A 10,394-nucleotide genomic window follows, 5' to 3' on the forward strand; every position below is an offset into this window, starting at 1 on the left:
CCCTTGTCTCAGAACAGAAGGTAGCTCAGAGCTTGGGGACTGGACTGGGGATTCTCTCCTGGGGGTACGTGGGTGTCTAGCGAAGCAGGTTCATCTGGTGAGCATTTGGGTCAGCCACCAGGGGAGTCTGAGTCCCAGCAGCTGGGGCTGACCCAGAGACCCAGTGAATGGCATGAGTTTACCCAGTCTTGGGCATATGTAGCTTGTTTTGGTTATAGCTTAGAACCCCTGTTAGATCTTTTGTGAGAAAAGCTTTTTATAAATCTGCATTCTACTTTGATATGGATAGAAATGTTTTGCATGAAGATAATCATCATCACAAGCTCAATACAGCCTTATGTTGTCCAGCAGTTAAAACTGTGATATATGTGTGTGTATGTATACACATACACATATACATACACACACAATGGAATGTTACTTGGTGATCAAAAAGAATGGGATCTTGCCATTTGCAACAACGTTGATGGAACTAGAGGGTATTATGCTAAATGAAATTAGTCAGAGAAAGACAAATATCATTATTTTACTCATATGTGGAATTTAAGAAACACAACAGAGGAACGTAGGGGAAGGGAAGGAAAAATAAGATGAAAACAGAGAGGCAAGCCAACTATAAGACACTCTTAATTATAGAGAACAAACTGACGTTGCTGGAGGGGAGGTGGGTGGGGGGCTGGGCAAGTGGTTGATGGGCATTAAGGAGGGCACTCGTTGGGATGAGCACTGGGTGTTATACGGAAGTGATGAATCACTGGGTTCTACTCCTGAACCCTATACTACACTGTAGGTTAACGAACTTAAATTTAAATTTAAAAAAATGAAAAAAAAAAAGTGTGCACATTCATGCATACATCAGCCATTTACAGCCAAGCACATGTTTATGAAAGCTCCTCCCAGGCATGCACATGTCCATTTATTTACAACCCTCTTTGCTCTAGAAAGGATTTACAAAGATTAGACAATATCTCTGGAGAAAATAAACCTAAAACAAAGGGGGAAATTTAGGCCAAAAGAAAAAAAGTAGGAAAGGAGGATGGTACCGTGAGCAGAGATGGTGGGGGCAGGGCAGAAGGAAAACAGTTGATGTTTTTGTAAGAGAGAAGGTTACAAGTTTGGTGCTACATCTTTGCAGCTGATGATACCATTGCGTCTGGGCGTTTCATTTTCTTTTTAAAGGTTATTTATTTTTAGAGAGAGAGAGCGAAAGCATGAGCAGGGAAGGGGCAGAGAGAGAGAGAGAGAGAGAGAGAGAGAGAGAGGGAGAGAGAGAATCCCAAGCAGGTTCCATGCAGTCAACACAGAGCTCGATGTGGGGCTTGATCCCCTGAACTGTGAGATCATGATCTGAGCCAAAACCAAGAGCCAAACACCCAACCAACTGAGCCACCCGGGCACCCCCGTCTGGTGGGTTATTTGATGTGACACTTACCGCTCTCAATGAGAATGTTATTTTCCACCTACCCATCTCATCTCCCTTTCTGACTGAGAAGCCTTTGTGGGAAGGCGCCTATGGTGCATTCACTTTTGTGCCCAATGCCTTATACATTAAAATGATTGGATGAAATGGGTAACCTGCTGAATGAAGAAGTGATTTTGCCAACAGAAATAGTATGGGTCCCACTTTACAGATGAGTGAAAGGAGAGGGTCCCATTTTACAGATGAATGAAAGGAGAGGTGGATCCAGACCAGGAGCAATGCCTTTTGACTCCTATCCCAGTTCAGTGCTTGATCTTCTGGATCCTGATGCTCCTTTTCTGTCCTTGTTCAGCCTTTGCAAATTCTGCAAGCATTGAGGAATGAGGTGTTACTCAGACAAGGCTGAGCGGCCCTTTGTACATGGCTGCACTTGGCTGAAATGTGTATCATGGGACAAATTGCCCTTTGATATTTTCATTTCCTTTTTGGTGTTTCTTTTCTTAGAACTGAGAAGTTGGTTTCTCTCGGCCTTTGTTCTTTTTCCATAATCACACTATTGCCCAATAGCTTTCCACTAATGACCATCACACCAAATAGCAAATATTAAAGAGGGAATATCAATGAGTCTGTGAATCATGTGGTATTTATGCAGGGAGTCTTCTAAAAATGCACACCACCAAGTTCTGCAAATGATTAAGGCTCCACTGTAGTTATTATCTTTTCAGCCAGACTTGGGACTCTGCTTTGACTCCAATGACTAGAAATGCCCTTACACATTAAGTACCTTGACACAATGGCCTGTGGCAGCTGAGGTATTGCAAATACTCAGTCTCCATGTTTGATTCTTCCAAGAAAATATCTGGACTCTGGGCTGATGAATCAAAAGTGATTTTCCATGAGCAGAAAACACGGTGGAACTTTTAACCTTTGCTTTATACATTCCAAGCAAGGAACATATCCATCTTTCTGTATTCTTAATGCAAAGGAAGTATTTATTTTATGAGGACTATTAAATGGGTTTCCTATGCAACATGCCTTCTAGAACACAGACCATGTAGGCTACATAAAACAGACATATTTCCATCCCAGGGGAACGTCTGGTCTTCTTGCTTTTCTTCTCACCTCTCTGAGCTTTGATCTTGATGGAGACATGCTTTTGCCTCTAGCTGGAAGATTCATAAATCTGAGGGGAGGAAGAGGTTGACTTCTTGGCTCTTCCCTCTCTTAGAGACTCATGCTCAATTTATCAAAGGCCTCGTCTCTAAGAACACGCCTGTAACACCTCAACATCCTTGTAAGATTTCTGCGAGCTTTTCCCCTCTGCCCTTTTGGTTTTTAAAGGCTGATGCAGCTTCTGGTATGTGGGGGATTTGTGAGGTTAATGGGATGCTTCCAGCTGGTTTAAGTTTCTGCCAGAGTGATGTAAGAGTGGGATTTACTCTTGCTACAGGGGACACTTGAAGCTGAGATGGGACAGGGTAAGTGTCTGTGTCTTCTACATTAGGAGATCTTTTTCAGGCAGTGTCCCAACAGGGTAGCCCAGCCCTATGACAAGGAACCACAGACTCCTGGCTCTGGAATTTTACCCTTGAGTTTCAGACACCTCTCACAAAGTCCACTGAAGCTTACCCTGGAATTAATAAACAAGATAATTTTTTGCTGAACTTCCATTTCTCCAAAGATATGAGTAAAGCTCTCCTAAGTGAGACATTGTGCAGAAACATTCCAATTTTCTCTTCCCCCTCGTTGCATTGAACTTCCTTTTCTCCGAGGTTATCAGGTTAATCTGTCCATTAGTCTGGCTTTAGCATTGCCCTAATTCTGCACCAGGATGCTTTGGGTTTTTTGGAGACACAGGTGCAGCAGGAAAGTTTTGAAGCCAGACACTTTTGGCCCCAGTTCTGACTTGTCCCTTTCTAGTTTTGTAGTTCTGAATAAGTTACTTAATCCTCCAATTTTCTTGTCTGAAAAGGGGGTTGGTCACCTAACTTTGCTGGATGGATAAATGGGTTAGCACATGAAAGCCTCAGCTCACCAATCAGATGAATACAACTTTTTGTTTCCTATGACATTTAAGAAAGAGATTGAATCTGAGGACGGTCACCATCATCTAAATGGTTAGATGGTTAGGTTAGAATTCAGGCTGCCATGTTTAGCTTGCATAGGAGGAGTGTGTTAGTTATCTATTGCTGTATCACAAATGATCAGTTAGTGGGGTAAAGTAACATACGTTGTTGCCTCACCGTTTTTGTGTGTCAGGTATCCAGACATGACTCAGATGGGTCCTCAGTGTCTCTCATGAGGCTGGGGCTGAGGCTTCATCTGAAAGCTCCACTGAGTGAAGATCTGCTTCTAAGCTTATGTGGCTAGTGGCAGGATTTGGTTCTTTGCAGGTTGCTAGACTTCAGATCTCAGTTCCCTGCTGGCTTTCAACTGGAAGCCACTTTCGATTCTTTGTCATATGACTCTCCATGGGGTAGCTCAAACGTGGGCAGCTCAAACAAGGCAGCTTGTTTCAACAAAACCAGACGAGTGAAAGTCCACTAGGAAGACAGAAGCTGGAGTCCTCTGTAATCTATTCATGGAAGTGACAGCCCATCACATTTATTGTGTTCTATTGGTCAGGATTAAGTCATTCAAGGAGAGGAGGATACACAAAGGGAAAGGATGTCATCAGGAGGTGGGGATCCTTGGAGGCCATCTTGGAGCCTGTGCACCACAGAGGGCATCAGCTAGAGGTACATAAATGAAAGTTGGAAGATTTTGAGTTGTGAAGTAAGGGATGGCAGCCAGAGCAGGATGGTGACAGTCCATGTGGACAGAGGGACACATACTTCTCATCTACTTAGGAGACAGAGGAGATGGGAATGGTAAAGCAGGGATAAGGATAACTCCCAGGTGGCTGGCTTACTCAGCTAAAGATAAAAGGTGGTGAGAATCTCTAAGAAGGGGAGCCAAGGAGGTTTCATGGGGAGGCAAGAACAATGAGTTTAGTTTCAGTTATGTGTTTTAGAGACTTCTGCTCTCATCTTTACTGTGGGCTGGTCAGCCTGGGACTCACTCCTGTTCCACTGGGATTTTATGCAGAATCCTATGGCATAAAACAATGAAAAATGGAGTTTCTTTGGTTGAGTCTAGGATAGGGATGAATGGGAGTAAAGCCAGCTGAGGCACCTCTGCAGCAACTCCTTAGGTCCCATATTGAGTTTTGGTTTGAATATACTGACTTGCGGTTTTAGCCATTCCATGGGATGGAGATAGATATATGTGTATATATAACATATATAGTATATGTGTATATATAATATATATAACATATAGTATATATACTAATATATTAGTATATATAGTATAGTATATATACTAATGTATATAATATACATTATAGTATATATGTATATAGTATATATATAGTATATACTATATATAGTATATATATAGTATAGTGTACTAGTATACTATAGTATATATATATACACTAATGTATATATACTATACTATATATACTAATATATTAGTATATATACTAATATACTGTATATACTAATGTATATATGTAGTAATACTATATATTACTATATATAGTATAATAATATAGTATAATTAACATATACTATATTATTATTAATATAGTATAATATATATCATATATTATTATATATAAATATATAATATATAATAATAATATATAATAATAAAATATATAATATATAATATAAATATATAATATATATAATATATGATATTAATGGGACATATATATATATAATATATATGGGAATATAAATATATAAATACATTTATATCTCATGTTAATTAGAAAAGGATTTATGGAATGGCTAAAACCCCAGTTCAGTATATTCAAATATAATCTCTCTATATAGTATCTATCTATCTATCTATTCATGCACACACATATATATTTAAAGTCTATTTTATTTATTTTGAGAGAGAGAAAGTGAGTGGGGCAGAGAGAGAGGGAGAGAGAGAATCCCAAGCAGTCTCCGCACTGTCATTGCAGAACCAGACGTGAGGCTTGATCCCACAAAACGTGAGATCATGACCTGAACCAAAACCAAGAGTTGGACATCTAACCAACTGGGCCACTTCGGTGCTCCTAAATTCATATATTTTAAGTAGTGCATATGCAAGGGAGAGTACTGAAAATTCATAAGGTCTTCTGTAATCTGAAAATATAATTTGTGTGATATAACATAACCTTTTCTCTTCTCTCTGTAGAATCCCATGGCAAATGAGGCTAAATTTATGTGACTTTGACTGTCTACCTCTTCATTAGTCCTGTGACCCTAAGGAGACCATAGCTGCCTTAGAGAGATTTAGAACTACTTTCTGGATCCTGATTATAGTTCCCCTACCCAGCTTTAGCATTAGTTCCTGGATTAACCTTTTGTGTAAAATCTTCTAAACTCTTCATGTAGCTCTGATATGTAGAAATCATTCCCCTATGGTTATTTTGGTGTGTCCATCAGCCATTACTAAATAAAAAACAACAAAATCCCCATGCCATACAAAATAAGCATTGATTTAACTTGCATATCTGCAGGTCAGCTGGGGATAGGGTGACCTAGATTGGGTTGAGCTCACTGGTGCTAAGCTACAGGTTAAGATAAGGTCTGCTTCATGCTTCATGCATCTCACTCCCTTGAATCAATGGGCCAATCAGAGTATAGTTTTCTTGTTGTGATGGTAGGGGCATATGAAGGCACACAATGTTACTTAAGCACATTTCACATGCCTGCTTATAGTCCGTCTGCAAACGTCTCACTAACCAAATAAAGTCACGTGCCTAAACCCAAAGTTATGGATGGGAAAGTGTACGAGATCAACATTTACCAAGCACCGTTTACATGCTAGACCCCGACTTGTTGTCCAGGTTACCCACCGTAACATATTTAAACAGCTTTGGCTTTGTTTCTTTCATGGGTCAAAGCCTTGGGTCCAGGCCGCATCACACTCCTTACGGTGATTGGCATGGAATACCTTCCCCACCAACCAATCTGGAAGCCCTGGAATCCTCACGCAGTCCTATGGCATAGGTGGTCATATCTGCCCCCCAGAGATGAGGACAGGGAAGCTTGCGGGTGCTCCCCCCATGGAAGCAGGTGTGCCTGCAGCATTTGTCGGGCAGAACTGCAGTTCTGGGGGTGCCAGGTCTGCTCCCCATCTCAGGCCCCAGGCCTGGGCTTTCCCAGGCACATGTTACCTCTGATTGATATCGAAGGTCAGGCAAGGTCTTTTATAGGCCACGGGAAGTGAAGCTCATTTCTTGCCAGGGGAGTTATTACGGCTGGTATCACAGGGTTTACAGGCCCCAGGAACTGTGTCAGGGGGCTTTTGAGTTTAAATGGAAGCAATTCATAGGCTCCAGAAGACCCGTAATGTTTATAAGAATCGCACAATTCCATGTAACTCTCAGGTGCCTAAAATCCAAGCTCGCATTTCTCAGTCGGTGCAAGATCCAGGCTATCAAAGTGAGTACCATGCTCTAATTCTGAGGGAGAGACCACAGAACTAAATAAAATCTCAATATGGAACTTAAAGCACAATTCTCTGGACGACTCTGAAAATGTGAAAAATACTCTTTGTTCGGAAGGTTACCCTAGCTCATAAACTAAGACAAAGTTTTCCTCTGATCTATAAAACTTGAGAGATTACAGTGAAGGATGCATTTTTAAAGGGACAAATGAAACATCTCATGTTTACTGGGAACCAGCCTGGAGGGTGAAGCTGATTCTTTACATTTATGATGGCTTAAACCTGTGTGTGTGTGTGTGTGTGTGTGTGTGTGTGTGTGTGTGTGTGTGAATGGGTATATGTGGGTGTATGTGTGTATGTCTTGTGTGTGATTGCATGTCAGTGTGCATGTGTGGGCATGTGAGCATGGGTATGTAAATGTGTATGTGTGTAAATGTTTGTGTGTGTGAGTGTGTGTGTCTGCTTTCACTAGGGACACTGGGGAAACCATCTCTGAGAAGCTGACACTTTATTTGTTTTAATTTAATTTTTAATGTTTATTTTTGAGAGAGAGAGAGACAGAGCGCAAGCAGGAGAGGGGCAGAGAGAGAGGGAGACACAGAATCCGAAGCGGGCTCCGGGCTCCGGGCTCCAAGCTGTCAGCACAGAGTCCAATGCGGGGCTCGAACCCACGAATGGTGAAATCATGATCTGAGTCAAAGTTGGACGCTTAACCGATGAGCCACCAAGGTGCCCTGAGAAGCTGACACTTTGTTGTTGTTTTTTTTTAATATGAAATTTATTGTGAAACTGGTTTCCATACAACACCCAGTGCTCATCCCAAAAGGTGCCCTCCTCAATACCTATCCCCCACCCTCCCCCCTTCCCACCCCCCCATCAACCCTCAGTTTGTTCTCAGTTTTTAAGAGTCTCTTATGGTTTGGCTCACTCCCTCTCTAACCTCTTTTTTTCTTTTCCTTCCCCTCCCGCATGGTCTTCTGTTAAGTTTCTCAGGATCCACATAAGAGTGAAAACACATGGTATCTGTCTTTCTCTGTATGACTTATTTCACTTAGCATCACACTCTCCAGTTCCATCCACGTTGCTACAAAAGGCGATATTTCATTCTTTCTCATTGCCACATAGTATTCCATTGTGTATATAAACCACAATTTCTTTATCCATTCGTCAGTTGATGGACATTTAGGCTCTTTCCATAATTGGGCTGTTGTTGAAAGTGCTGCTATAAACATTGGGGTACAAGTGCCCTTATGCATCAGCACTCCTGTATCCCTTGGGTAAATTCCTAGCAGTGCTATTACTGGGTCATAGGGTAGATCTATTTTGAATTTTCTGAGGAACCTCCACACTGTTTTCCAGAGTGGCTGCTCCAGTTTGCATTCCCACCAACAGTGCAAGAGGTTCCCATTTCTCCACATCCTCGCCAGCATCTATAGTCTCCTGATTTGTTCATTTTAGCCACTCTGACTGGCGTGAGGTGGTATCTGAGTGTGGTCTTGATTTGTATTTCCCTGATGAGGAGCAACGTTGAGCATCTTTTCATGTGCCTGTTGGCCATCCGGATGTCTTCTTTAGAGAAGTGTCTATTCATGTCTTCTGCCCATTTCTTCACTGGATTATTTGTTTTTTGGGTGTGGAGTTTGGTGAATTCTTTATAGATTTTGGACACTAGCCCTTTGTCTGATATGTCATTTGCAAATATCTTTTCCCATCCCTTTGGTTGCCTTTTAGTTTTGTTGATTGTTTCCTTTGCTGTGCAGAAGCTTTTTATCCTCATGAGGTCCCAATAGTTCATTTTTGCTTTTAATTCCCTTGCCTTTGGGGATGTGTCCAGTAAGAAATTGCTATGGCTGAGGTCAGAGAGATTTTTTTCATGCTTTCTCTTCTAGGGTTTTGATGGTTTCCTGTCTCACATTCAGGTCCCTTATCCATTTTGAGTTTATTTTTATGAATGGTGTAAGAAAATGGTCTAGTTTCATCATTCTGCATGTTTCTGTCCAGTTCTCCCAGCAACAGTTGTTGAAGAGACTGTCTTTTTTTCCATTGGATATTCTTTCCTGCTTTGTCAAAGATTAGTTGGCCATACTTTTGTGGGTCCAATTCTGGAGCTGTATTCTATTCCATTGGTCTATGTGTCTGTTTTTGTGCCAATACCATCCTGTCTTGATGATTACAGCTTTGTAGTAGAGGCTAACGTCTGGGATTGTGATGCCTCCTGCTTTGGTCTTCTTCTTCAAAATTACTTTGGCTATTCGGGGTCTTTAGTGGTTCCATACAAATTTTAGGATTGCTTGTTCTAGTTTTGAGAAGAATGCTGGTGCAATTTTGATTGGGATTGCATTGGATGTGTAGATAGCTTTGGGTAGTATTGACATTTTAACAATATTTATTCTTCCAATCCATGAGCACGGAATGTTTTTCCATTTCTTTATATCTTCTTCAATTTCCTTCATAAGCTTTCTATAGTTTTCAGCATACAGATATTTCACATCTTTGGTTAGGTTTATTCCTAGGTATTTTATGAGAAGCTGATACTTTGAATGAAGGAGACAGCCATGCAAAGACACAGATGATCAAGCTCTAAGTCCTAGAGTTGGAGAGTGTAATGTGTTCAAGGAATACAGTGAGGGTGGTATGGCTAGATCCTGGTGTTGCAGGTGGGGTCCAGGGAGGTGAGATCAGAGGAGTAGGCAGGTTCTGATTACACAGGGCCCCATGGGTCAAAGGACTTTGATTTTGGACTAGGATTTATGAAACACTGCTGGAGAATTTTGATCAGCAAAATGATATATCCTGACTTACACTTAAATATGGAATGAACAAGTCATGGGAACAGAAGGTACAACCTAGGGAATATTGTCAAAGGTATTATAATAGTGTTGTATGGTGACAGATGGCAGCTACACATGTGAGCACAGCATTACATGGAGAAATTGAATCACTGTGTTGTATGACTGAAACTAATGTAGCATTGGTGTGTCAACTATACCCAAATAAGAGAAAGAAATTTAAATATCCCTTTAGCTTTTGTGGGAAAGCTAGAGAGGAGGCAGGAAGGCCAGCTGGGAGGCTGCTGCAGGAGTTCAGTAGGGACTTGGGGAAGGATGGAGCATTGATGGCAGTGGGGAGGGTTGGATTTGCTTTCTACTTGGGAGTTCGATGACTATGCTGGTTAATTGGATGTGAGGGGTGAGGGGAAGAGAAGAATGTGAGATCATGCCTAGACATTGGTCAGTGGAGCGAAGTAGTCGATGGTACCTTTGGCAAATATGGAGAACACTGGAAGAACTGGTTTGTGGGTGGGCGTGGCCAAAGTCAAGTGTTCTTTAACCATGTTAAAGAACATGGTGAGAAGCATATTCCCTCCCCTCCCTTTCCTTTCCTTCCCTTCCCCTCCCTTTCCCCTCCCCTTCCCCTCCCTTCAGCTTCTTTTCCCTTCCCTTCCCTTCCCTTCCCTTCCCTTCCCTTCCCTTCCCTT

The sequence above is a fragment of the Herpailurus yagouaroundi genome, unplaced genomic scaffold (genome assembly GCF_014898765.1).
Source record: "Herpailurus yagouaroundi ecotype Mexico unplaced genomic scaffold, PumYag 28, whole genome shotgun sequence".
Classification (NCBI taxonomy): domain Eukaryota; kingdom Metazoa; phylum Chordata; class Mammalia; order Carnivora; family Felidae; genus Herpailurus; species Herpailurus yagouaroundi.